Source organism: Pan troglodytes, chromosome 6 (assembly GCF_028858775.2).
Source record: "Pan troglodytes isolate AG18354 chromosome 6, NHGRI_mPanTro3-v2.0_pri, whole genome shotgun sequence".
In the NCBI taxonomy this organism is placed as follows: domain Eukaryota; kingdom Metazoa; phylum Chordata; class Mammalia; order Primates; family Hominidae; genus Pan; species Pan troglodytes.
In genome coordinates, this window is record NC_072404.2 from 82,785,888 (window position 1) to 82,798,414 (window position 12,527).

Here is a 12,527-nt window from a genome sequence, read left to right on the forward strand (position 1 = left end):
GTTAAAGGTGAGCGGGCACGAGCCGGCGGCAGACGGGGATTGGCAGGCGCCCGAGCCCAGGGCCCGGGCCATGGCTGCCCCACAGGCCTCTGAGCGGCTGAGCGGCTGCCGCCCACGTGCTAAGGAGAGAAGGAGGCACCAGATCAAGGGGCAAAGGACACCTCGGAGCGGGGCGGGGGTGCCCGCGTCCACACCCGCTGCTAAAAGCCGGGCCCGCGGCGCAGCGCACGGAGCCCTCTGCCGCCCGCGCGGAGAAGGCGCCGAGCGCGGTCGGGCGGTCCCAAGCATCCCCGCAGCGCCCCCGCCGCCCGCCGCCCGCCCCCGGCCGCCCGCCGCCCGCGGGACCCCCGGCTCTGGCCGCGCCGCGCCCCTCTGCAGGTCGAGCGGATTCCAGGTGAGGGCGTGGAGCCCCCGCGTCATCAGGTGGGTGCAGGGGCCTCACCCAAGGGGAATTGGATCCGCCTCTGTGCTGGGCCTCAGTTTCCCCTCTGCCCATAGCTCAGCCCGCGTCTCTGGCTCAGCTGGGTTGAAGGGCTTCATAGGCTTATGTGGCCTCCTCGCTCAGCCTCAGCTGCCAGGAGGAAGGAGGCAAACTCGTACCCCAGGGAGGACTCCGGATCAGGAATCCAAGAATTCATCCTGCTAGAAGGTGAAGTGCACACGGGTCCTGGAAGCCCCGTGTCTCCCACTGGCTGGGCTGGGCTGGGCTTCCATCCTGGTCTGGGAGGTTCTCCCAGGAGCTGAGAGGGGGCCCAGGGAGTCAGGAGGGAGGGCCTTCCTCCCTCTGGCTCTCCCTGCCCTGGGCAGGTGACATGCCAGTGGAGAAACCCTGTCCAGGTGGGCCCTGGGATGAGGACCAAAACTGCCCCTGGCTGGGACAGAAAGAAGGGAGATGGCAGGGTGGGGTATGTGGATTCTGGCCCCTAGGCTTCTAGCCAACAGGTAGGGGCCACAGAAGTGGTGGCCGGCACTCCTGCTGCTCTGCCCAGGGGAGAAAGCCAGGGCTTCCTCCCAGCCACCCTGCCCCCACCTCTGGGCTGGGTTTGGGAGCTTTGGGTTCTTGTCTGTGTCTGACTGTGTGACCTTGGGCGCACGACTTTCCGTCTCTGGGCCTGGCTCTCCCTCCGTGACATGGGAAGGTTTACTGTTCCTGGGCCACTCGTGTGGAGATGGGGACAGAATAAAACGGAACACCAGGTTGCTTTGGAGGACAGTGTGGCCCACTCCAACCAAGTCCCTCTGGTCCTTCACAAGGGGGATGGTGTTACAGGGTCAGCTGAGTCAGGAAGTCAGGGGGACCAGGGATCTATGACAGCTGAGCTGGTCCCCACTTTGCCCAAGAACTTATCTTATACTCAGCAACTCCCCTGCCCCATGTCCTGCCCAGGCCCTCAGATGCAGGAGAAGTCTCAGAATACAGGTCTGGGAATCTCAGGTCCGCCCCAGGGAAGCTCAGCTCCTCAGCCTAGGGTAGCTTCTGGGAGAGGAGGAAGATTCTGTAATACCAGAAGAGGTCTGAGCTGTAGTAGCCAGGAGTTTCCCCATCTTGAGAAGATGACCCATCTCACTTCTCCCTAATTCCCCCCTAAGGACACAGTCTGCTGGCTGAGCCAGGCCAGGGCTCAGTTTAGAATCAGGGTCGGGGCTCAGGCTGGGGTTGGGACTCAGCCTGGGGACCACATGGGAGGGCAGCTCAGAGCCAGGGTCCAGGAACCATCCGCCTGGGGTCTTGGAATCCTGTGATTGAAATCCTCTGGCCAATATAGGGGTGGCACTGGTGGAGATGATGTTTGTCAGCTGAAGTGGAGGGCTGGCATATGAGCTTCTGCAGGCTGTAGAGTGGGATGGAAGAGTGGACTGGAAGCGTGGAAGTGGGAGAGGTCATGTCTCCGAGGCTCCTGCAGCCACACTTGCCCAGAGTCTCTAGTGCCTTCAGGCAATGGCCCTCCCCGGGTACCCTCCCCGGGGCTGTCTTTGGCCCTGCTGCCAGCCCTGTGGTGGCTAAATGCAAGCTTAGACATGTGTTGGGTTTGTCAGGGGCTGGGAGAGGCCATCATTAGTGCAGTCCTCACTCTCTGGTTAGGGCCAAAGAAAAAGTTTTGGCTACAGATGTGGGGCAGAGGAGGGAAGAGAGAGGGGACGTGCAGGCTTAGGATTGCTGTTCAGATAGGAGAAGAGGAAGAGGAACTGGGGTTTGCTATGCATTTACTGCAAGCCAGGCACTGCACAAGCTTTTCTGGCACTGTTTCCTTCTTCCTGATAACCAGAGAAGGAAAAGATCTCCATTTTACAGATGAGGAAACAGGCTCAGAGAGGTCAAGGCTCTGGCTCAAGGTCATACAGCCTGGGAACGGCAAAGCTGATATTCAAACCCAAGCATCTTGGCTCCAAAGCCCTGGTTTCTGTTCCCACTACTGTCAGTGACCTTGGCAAGCCCTGTCCTCCTCCGGGCTTCACTCTGCACACCTGTAACCTGGGGTTAAACGGGCTCCCCTGGACTGTTGAGCAGAGCTGGGAGGAGGTCTGGAAGCAACATGGGTGGTGCATTCTCTGCATTCAGGGAGAAACACACAAGAGGGGATTACATTGGCTGACCCCCAACCTCCCAGGTCAGCTCATGGGTGTCCATGTGTCCTGCGCCCACCTCACCCACCTCCACCCCCTCCCCACCCATCTTTCTCACTCCTGAAACTTAGGGGCAAGGTGGCTCTGTCTCTCCTCTTTGAAGTTAGCTAAGCTGACCTTGGAGAAGGGGGCCCCCAACAAGGGAAGAGTGAACAGAATATTCCCAGGGTAGGTCCTGGCACTGATAAATAAGAGACAGACAACTACTGCCCTAGGGCCAGAGGCAGTGGCTCACGCCTGTAATCTCAACACTTTGGGAGGCCAAAGTGGGAGGGTTGCTTGAGGCCAGGAGTTCAAGACCAGCCTGGACAGCATAGAAAGATCTGTGTCTCTGCAACAAATTAAAAAATTAGCCAGGTGTGGTGGCACAGGCATATAGTCATAGCTACTCAGGAGGCTGACACAGGACGATCACTTGAGACCAGGAGTTTGAGGCTGCAGTGAGCTATGATGGCACCACTGCATTCCAGCCTGGGCAACAGAGCAAGAACCCCCTCTCTTAAAAAAAAAAAAAAAATGCTCTACCCAGAATCCCAGGCCACCCCCTGCTAGCTGGCTTGGGTAGTCACAAAAGTTCTTGTCCCATATTCAGCCCCATTAGCAGTGTGACTCTGGGCGAGAGATATGCTTCCTGGGATCCACTTTCTATCTCAGTCCAGGGGCCTGATGCCCTGATGGGGCCGGCATGGGGCCAGTTATCCAGCAGGGGAGAGGCCAGGAGATTCTGGGCAGAGCAGATGACTGTCACCTGCTGCAACAGTCTGAGAAGCGTTTTCCATCCCTGAGTCCCCTGGAGGAGGTTGTCGCCCTATCTTCTTTGTCCTACAGCTCCTGGTTCTCTGACATTGTAATCAGAGGTGTCGACCAGGAAGGAAGGAAAGAAGAAAGGGTGGGCTGGGGGGAGGAAAAGAGGGACAGAAGAAGAAAACCCACATTTACCAGGTACCACTGGCTCTCACTTACATATTTCATTTCATCTTTGCAACAACTGCACAATAACATCACATAATCATAGCCATTTTAAAGATGAGAAAACCGGCCAGGCACAGTGGCTCATGTCTGCAATTTTAACACTTTGGGAGGCTGAGATGGGTGGATCGTCTGAGGTCAGGAGTTCAAGACCAGCCTGGCCAACATGGCAAAACCCTGTCTCTACTAAAAATACAAAAATTAGCCGGGCATGTTGGCGGGCACCTGTAATCCCAGCTACTTGGGAGATCCTAAGGCAGGAGAATCACTTGAAGCCTGGGGGTGGAGGTTGCAGTGAGCCGAGATCAAGCCACTTCACTCCAGCCTGGGAGAAAGAGCTAAACTCAGCTTCAAAAAAAAAAGACAAAACCAGTCCTCAGCCAGGTGCAGTGGCTCACACCTGTAATATCAGAGCTTTGGGAGGCCAAGGCAGGAGGATTGCTTGAGACCAGAAGTTTGGGACCAGTCTGGGCAGCCTAGTGAGACCCTGTCTCTACAAAAAAATTAGCCAAGCATGGTGGCACAAGCTTATAGTCCCAGCCACTCAGGAGGCTGAGGCAGAAGGATTGCTTGAGCCCAGGACTTTGAGACCAGCCTGGGCAACATACTGAGACCCCCCATCTATATAAAAAATTTTAAAAATTAGCCAGGGGTGGTGATGCACACCTGTAGTCCCAGCTACTTGGGAGGCTGAGGCGGGAGGATCACTTGAGCCAGGAGTTCAAAGTTGCAGTGAGCCATGGTGGTGCCGCTGCACTGAAGTCTGAGCAAAAGAGCAACACCTTGCCTCCAAAAAATAAAATAAAGTGTCTACTATGTGCCAGCTGTCCCCTCTGTCCTAGTACCTGCTGATTAGCTCAGTCTTGGGTGGATTTACCTGACACATGATGTTTGCAAGGAGGCCTAAGGGACGGGTCATCCTTCAGTTCCACCAAGCAGCCCAGCAGAAAGACATACTTGGGCTCTGCCATCAGACACAACTGGGTTCAAATTTGGGCTGCACTACTCATGAACTGTGTAACCTGGATGACTGTCCTAATCTTTCTTTTTTTTTTTTTGAGACGGAGTCTCGCTCTGTCGCCCAGGTTGGAGTGCAGTGGCGCAATCTCGGCTCACTGCAAGCTCCACCTCCCAGGTTCACACCATTCTCCTGCCTCAGCCTCCCGAGTAGCTGGGACTACAGGCACCCGCCACCATGCCCGGCCAATTTTTTGTATTTTTAGTAGAGACGGGGTTTCACTGTGTTAGTCAGGCTGGTCTCGATCTCCTGACCTCGTGATCCGCCCGCCTCGGCCTCCCAATGTCCTAATCTTTGTAACATATTTCACTACATGAGAGAATCAAATAAACACGTCTCTGAGCCTTGATGTGCTGTGTACAATAGGGACCCTCAGCCCTGAGCAACGGGCTGGTTGAGCAGATTGATGGATGAGACTCAATAGCAAATACACAGGGCCAGGCAGCCCACTGGCATCCCTGGCTGTGGTGCAAGGGGAAATATATTTGTGGTCTTTGACTGTGGCTCCTGGCACACAGCTCCTACAACCCTTGGAATCTCCAGAATGCTAAAAGTGTCTTTTGAAAGCTATTAAGAGGACTGGTGGCTGGAGGCCCCTAGAGAGTTTCAGGATGGGGGCTGTTCACTAGAAAGACCAAGGCATGATTAGAGGATTGGAGCTTTCAGCTCCCTGCCTCCCCAAACTTGGGGGAGAAGAGAGGGTTGGAGAATGCGTTCAGTCACATAATCAATCATGTCTACGTAATGAAACTTGCAGTGGCCAGGCAAGGTGGCTCACGCCTATAATCCCAGGACTCTTGGAGGCCAAGGTGGGAGCAGTGCTTCAACCTGGAAGTTCAAGACCAGACTGGGCAACATGGCAAGACCCTGTCTTATAAAATAAATAAATTTTAAAAAGGGCCAGGCATGGTGGCTCACGCCTGTAATCCCAGAAGTTTGGGAAGCTGAGGCGGGTGGATCATCTGAGATCAGGAGTTTGAGACCAGCCTGGCCAAGGTGGCGAAACCCTGTCTCTACTAAAAATACAAAAATAAATTAGCCAGGGGTGGTGGTGCTCATATGTAGTCCCAGCTACTCCAGAGGCTGAGGCAGGAGAATCTCTTGAACCCAGGAGGTGGAGGTTACAGTGAGCCGAGATCACACTACTGCACTCCAGCCTGGGTGACAGAGTGAGACTCTATCACACACAAAAATAAATAAATAAATAGAAACCTCCATTAAAAACCCCTAAATGTTGGGCTTCATGGAGCTTCTGAGTTTGTGAACACATCAAGGTGCTAGGAGGGTGATGCTCCCAGAGAGGGCATGGAAGCTCCGTGCACCACCCCCATACTCTAGCCCATGCATCTCTTCCATCTGGCTGTTCGTGAGTTGTATCATTGATAACAAACTGATAAATGTAAGTAAAATGATTTACTGAGTGCTGTGAGCCATTCTACCAAATTATTGACACTGAGGAGAAAGTCATGAGAACCCCTGATTTATAGCTGGTCAATCAGAAGTTCAAGTGGCAGCCTAGTACTTGTGACTGCTATCTGAAGTAGAGGCAGGCTTGTGGGAATAAGCCCATAACTTGTGAAATCAGATGCTAACTCCAGGTAAATAGTGTCAGAATTGGCCTGGCACAGTGGCTCACGTCTGTAATCCCAGCACTTTGGGAGGCTGAGGTGGGTGGATCATGAGGTCAGGAGTTTGAGACCAGCCTGGCTAACGTGGTGAAACCCCATCTCTACTAAAAATACAAAAATTAGCCAGGCGTCATGGCATATGCCTGTAATCCCAGCTACTTGGGAGGCTGAGGCAGGAGAATCCCTTGAACCCTGGAGGTGGAGGTTGCAGGTTGCAGTGAGCTGAGATTGCGCCACTGCACTCCAGCCTGGGTGACAGAGCGAGGCTCCATCTCAAAAACAAAAAAAAGTGTCAGAATTGAATTGCAGGACACACAGCTGGTGTCAGAGAATTGAGAAATGGTGTCATAAGTGTGAGTAAACACCATTTGCTGGTATACGGTGGCTATCGGAATTTTTACAGACAGACCATTGGCACAGTGGCTCATCTTGGTGAAACACCACCTCCAGGTTCACCTTTGTGCCCTGCACTGCTATGATGCTGGTAGCACATGATCCTCCCCTGGCTCTTCACAACATACCCAAGAGGCTAGGTGAATTCCTCCCATGTTACAGGGAGGGCAACTGAGGCCCAGGGAGGACAAATGTCTTGCCTGAGGTGATCCATGGGTCCCCAATGAGCCAACCTCCTGGGGAAAGAGGAAAGTCCCTTATAGGGTCTTTTTTTTTTTTTTTAATCAAGGCTCACTGCAGCCTCACCCTCCCCAGCTCAAGCAATCCTCCTGCCTTAGTCTCCCTGGTAGCTGGGACTAAGGCACTCGCCACTACACCTGGCTAATTTTTGGTAGAGATAGGATTTTGCCATGTCACCCAGGCCGGTCTCAAACTCCTGGGCTCAAGTGATCCTCCTGCCTCGGCCTCCCAAAGTGCGAGGATTACACACATGAGTAACTGTGCCTGGCCCCTTACAGATCTTTAGGCCCCTCAGAATGAGATTGTGAGTGGCAGACAAGCTAGGGTGGGAAGCTGTGCCTCTGTCTTCCCAGTGTCTGCTCAGGGACAGACTCTGGTTTGGTCAATCAAAAAGAGAGCCTTTTCCTGTTGTTGGAGAGCATTAATCTCTGGACTTTGGGGTCCTCAAGAAGAGGGAGAGGGTTCCCATGCCATCATCTATTCTTTTTTTTCTCCTTTTTTTTTTTTTTTTTTTTTTTGAGATGGAGTCTCACTCTGTTGCCCGGGCTGGAGTACAGTGGTGCAATCTTGGCTCACTGCAACCTCCGCCTCCCGGATTCAAGCGATTTTCCTGCCTCAGCCTCCTGAGTAGCTGGGATTACAGGTGTGCACCACCATGCCCAGCTAATTTTTGTATTCTTAGTAGAGACAGGGTTTCATCATGTTGGCCAGGCTGGCCTTGAACTCCTGACCTCAAGTGATCCACATGCCTCAGCCTCCCAAAGTGCTGGGATTACAAGCGTGAGCCACCACGCCTGGCCGCCATCATCTATTCTACTGCCTCTTCTTATTTTCTTTACTGTTTTTGAGGGTTCTTCGCCATTTCTTTTCTTTTCTTTTTTTTTTTTTTTTGGAGACAGTGTCTTGCTCTGTCACCCAGGAAGTGTAGTGATGCAAATTTGGCTCACTGTAGACTCCACCTCCTTGGCTCAAGTGACTTTTCCACCTCAGCACCCCAAGAAGCTGGGACTACAGGTGCTTGCTACCACACCTGGCTAATTTTGCTATTTTTTTAAGAGACAGGGTTTCGCCATGTTGCCCAGGCTGGTCTTGAACTCTTGAGCTCAAGTGATCACTCTGCCTCCACCTCCCAAAGTGCTGGGATTACAGGCATTAGCCACCATGCCCGGCCCATAACTTTCTTTTTATTTTATTTTATTTTACTTTACTTTATTTATTTATATTTATTTTTTGAGATGGAGTCTCGCTCTGTTGCCCAGGCTGGAGTGGAGTAGCGCGATCTTGGCTCACTGCAAGCTCTGCCTGGGTTCACACCATTCTCCTGCCTCAGCCTCCCAAGTAGCTGGGACTACAGGCACCCACCACCACACCTGGCTAATTATTTTTCTTTTGTATTTTTAGTAGAGACGGGGTTTCACCGTGTTAGCCAGGATGGTCTTGATCTCCTGACCTCGTGATCCACCCGCCTCAGCCTCCCAAAGTGCTGGGATTACAGGCGTGAGCCACCGCGCCCGGCCCATAACTTTCTTTTTAAATTAGCATTGCATCTTAGTTATCTTTTCCTATTCCTACACCTATAATAATAATGACAGCTGGCATTTACTATCTAAGCACTTTGCAGGTATTAATTCACTTCATCCTCATAAAAATTATGAGATTATTATCTCCATTTTTTTTTTAAAGATAGGGTCTCATTATGTTGCCCAGGCTGGTTTTGAACTCCTGAGCTCAGACGATCCTCCTGCCTCAGCCTTCTGAGTAGCTGGGATTACTGGTTCAAGCCACCACATCCGGCTATCTCCATTTCACAGATGAGGTTCTGTTAACACCTGCATAGTATTTCCCTATAGGGATTTATCAAAATGTATCCAACCATGCTGCTTTTCACTATTATAAACAGTGCTGTGAGGAATATCTTTGTTCATCTTTGCACACTCCTGGAAATATTTTATAGCACAAATTCCTAGAAGTAAATTTGATGGGTCAAAGAGTACCTAACATTTTTTGTTTAATAGGTTTTTCCAAAATACAGTCCCATGTTACTTATCAACCACGGATTAGGAAAATGGCCTATTGGCCCCTCCTGGCATTCCTGTTTCTTCCTGGCCTGGGATGGGGTTTTAAGCCTCCCCCGGAAGCAGCCAAAGTGGTACAGAAGGGGAAGTTTCTGAGCAAATAACATTGTGCCACCGAGTTCTTCCTCCCCACCGTCCACTCATCCTCAGCCTCACCACAGGCTGCAGCCCAGAGCACTAAGGGAAAGTCTTCCCTCTCCTCTCTACTATTTTTTTTTCTCCTCTCTACTTAATTTAACCTCTAGTCAAAAAGTACTGGGTTGGGAATGAAAGCCTTAAATGAGCCCCAGCGTGGTGGCTCACGCCCGAAATCCCAGAAGGCCGAGGTGGGTGGATCACCTGAGGTCAGGAGTTCGAGACCAGCCTGGACAACATGGTGAAACCCTGTCTCTACTAAAAATACAAAAATTAGCTGGGCATGGTGACGGGTGCCTGTAATCCCAGCTACTAGGGAGGCTGAGGCAGGAGAATCGCTTGAACCCTGGAAGCAGAGGTTTCAGTGAGCTGAGATTGCACCACTGCACTCCAACCTGGGCCACAGAGTGAGACCCTGTCTCGGAAAAACAAACAAACAAACAAACAAAAGTACTGGGTTGGGAATTAAAGCCTTAGTTGAGGCCAGGTGTGGTGGCTCACACCTGTAATCCCAGCACTTTGGGAGGCCAAGGTGGGCAGATCACCTGAGGTCAAGAGTTTGAGACCAGCCTGGCCAACATGGCGAAACCTTGTCTCCACTAAAAATACAAAAATTAGCCATCCCAGCCACTTGGAAGGCTGAAGCAGGAAAATCGCTTGAACCCGGGAGGCGGAGGTTGCAGTGAGCCGAGATTGTGCCACTGCATTCCAGCCTGGGTGACAGAGTGAGATTCTGTCCCCAAAAAATAAAAATAAAATAAATATAAAGTGTTAGATGACCTGTTCTGGTACCTCAAGCGAGTGACTTAATTTCTCTGAGCCTGTTCCCTCATCAGTAGCATGGAGTGATCAAAATCCCTGTTCATCTAGTCTCCCTCAGGGACAGGAGGAGAAAATGGTGTCCGAGGGTGCTATGGTTCCTGCCAAGGGCCAGGCAGAGACTGGTGGTTTTGTTGGTTGAACTTTGGGCCAGCTTTGGGTGTACAGATGGATGGGACAAGACCAGACCCTGGCCATGGGGAGCTCAGGGCTTGGTTAATGGGGGAGGCCAAAGGAAAAGAGGTAGGAAGAACATAGAGAAGGATTGAGACAGGCTGAGCCTGGCAGTGGTGCCACTGCGTGTTCCCCAACAGAGAGCCCAGAGGACTTGCCTGGTCCTTCTAGGGCCATTTGGGAATCCCCCACTGACCTCCATCAGTGCCCTTAGCATAAAGGGCGGGCCCCGGACCCGACCTCTCACCCTGCCTGACATTCTTTTTCCAGGTACTTCTCTCTTCCTCTCCTGTGTCCTCCCTGTCCCACGCCCCAGCTCAGCCTAGCCTGGAACATGAGCTCATAGGAAGTTGCTGTCTGATGGGGAACAGCTGTGAGTTCAAATCTCAGCCCTGCCATCTACCATCAGTAAGAACCTTGGGCCAGGTATCCTATACAATGGGGCAATGGGGACCATGGTCCTTGCTCTGTCTGGCTCATAATGAGATAATGACCATGAAGCCACATTGGCAAAGGACATATGAGTGTAAGCTGTCTTGCGTATCAGTGCTTCTCAAACTGACTGAAAAGCCCCTTTTTGTTTTTTTCTTTTTTTTTTTTCCAGACAGAGTCTCACTCTGTCACTCAGGCTGGAGTGCAGTGGTGTGATCTCGGCTCACTGCAAACTCCACCTTCCAAGTTCAAGCAAGTCTCTCGCCTCAGCCTCCCGAGTAACTGGGTTTACAAGCGTGTGCCACCATGCCTGCTAATTTTTGTATTTAGGAGAGACGGGGTTTCGCCATGTTGGCCAGGCTGGTCTGGAACTCCTGACCTCAAGTGATCCTCTTGCCTCGGCCTGCCAAAGTGCTGGGATTACAGGCGTGAGCCACTGCACAAGGCCCCTTTTTGCTTTTTTATTTTCAATCTACATAGACTTGTGAGTATGCAAAATACAACAGAAAATGAATTACTAGAAAAATTGAAGTGAAGGAAATATGTAAATTATAAGCCCAGTTTGTTATTCTTTTTTTTTTTTTTTTTTTGAGATGGAATCTCGCTCTGTTGCCCAGGCTGGAGTGCAGTGGCACCATCTTAGCTCACTGCAAGCTCCGCCTCCCGGGTTAACGTCATTCTCCTGCCTCAGCCTCCCGAGTAGCTGGGATTACAGGCATCCGCCACCATGCCTGGCTAACTTTTGTATTTTTAGTAGAGACGGGGTTTCACCATCTTGGCCAGGCTGGGCTCGAACTCCTGACCTCTTGACCCACCCGCCTTGGCCTCCCAAAGTGCTGATTATAGGCGTGAGCCACCGTGCCCAACCTAAATTTTTTTTTAATTGATATAAGTGCTTCTAGACACTCTGAATTTTTGTGTTTATCTTGTTGCAAACTCATAACAGAATCCCCAGCCTGGCAGTTGTCCATGGGCTACTCTCTGAGAAATACAGATACCTTGGTGCCCACTGGAGCCAAGCCTAGCATGGAGTCACAGGGTGGCTGCCTGTGCTCCGAGGGAGCTGAGGACATGGCAGCTATGTAGGCTGCTGGCACCCTGCTGGCACCCCAGCCAGTTGAATGACTCATTACTCTGGTTCCCCAGCCCCCGCCTTTGTTTCTCCAGCTCTTCCCTCCCAGAATACCTTCTGCCCTCTCTGTGTGACTAATTCTCACTTCGTCTTTTTTTTTTTTTTTTGAGACAGAGTCTCACTCTGTCGCTCAGGCTGGAGTGCAGTGGCTCAATCTCGGCTCACCACAACCTCCACCTCCCAGGTTCAAGCAATTCTTGTGCCTCAGCCTCCCAAGTAGGTGAGTAGGTGGGACTACAGGCATAAACCACCGGACCCGGCTAATTTTTGTGTTTTTAGTAGAGATGGGGTTTCACCATATTGGCCAGGCTAGTCTTAAACTCCCGGCCTCAAGTGGTCCTCCCACTTTGGCCTCCCAAAGTGTTGGGATTGCAGGCATGAGCCACGGTGCCCGGCCTCTACTTTGTCTTTTGAGGTCCCCCTCAAGCACAGTTTCTTCTAGAGAGCCTTCCTTAACCCCCTGGGCTGCAAGTCCGGCCGCCCTTAACTGAACTTCCACAGTCCCAGGAACTGGGACTGGCCCCCTCTAGTTGCTGGAGGGCATGCCTCACTCTGCATACTGAGCTGCACAAAGGCAGGAGCCATGTTGCAAGCATCTGAGCATTCCCCACCTCTGCCTGAACAGAGGGCATGACATCAGCAGGCGGTTAATATGTGTACTGGGTGGGCAGATGGGTGGGTATTTGAGTGGATGGTTGGATGAATAGAAAGTTAGGTAGGTGTATACATGGAATGATGGATGGACAGATAGACATATTGGTAGATGAATGGATTGATGGAAGAAGAAATGGATAGATAGAGAGGGGGATGGATGGATGGGTGGATAAAGAGATAGATGAATGGATGATGGATGGATGGATAGATAGAAGAGATGGATTGATGGAAAA

The 12,527-nt window shown here is 51.7% G+C and overlaps 1 protein-coding gene across 1 annotated transcript in view; it reads left to right on the forward strand.

Annotated features, from left to right (window-relative positions):
• The first annotated feature begins 331 nt into the window (after nucleotides 1-331).
• MLXIPL (MLX interacting protein like) overlaps nucleotides 332-12,527 on the forward strand; it is a 54,778-nt gene continuing 42,582 nt past the window's right edge. The window contains exon 1 of the mRNA XM_054655801.1: nucleotides 332-423. The gene's annotated coding sequence lies outside the window, so the exon portion shown is untranslated. The remainder of the gene's footprint in view (nucleotides 424-12,527) is intronic.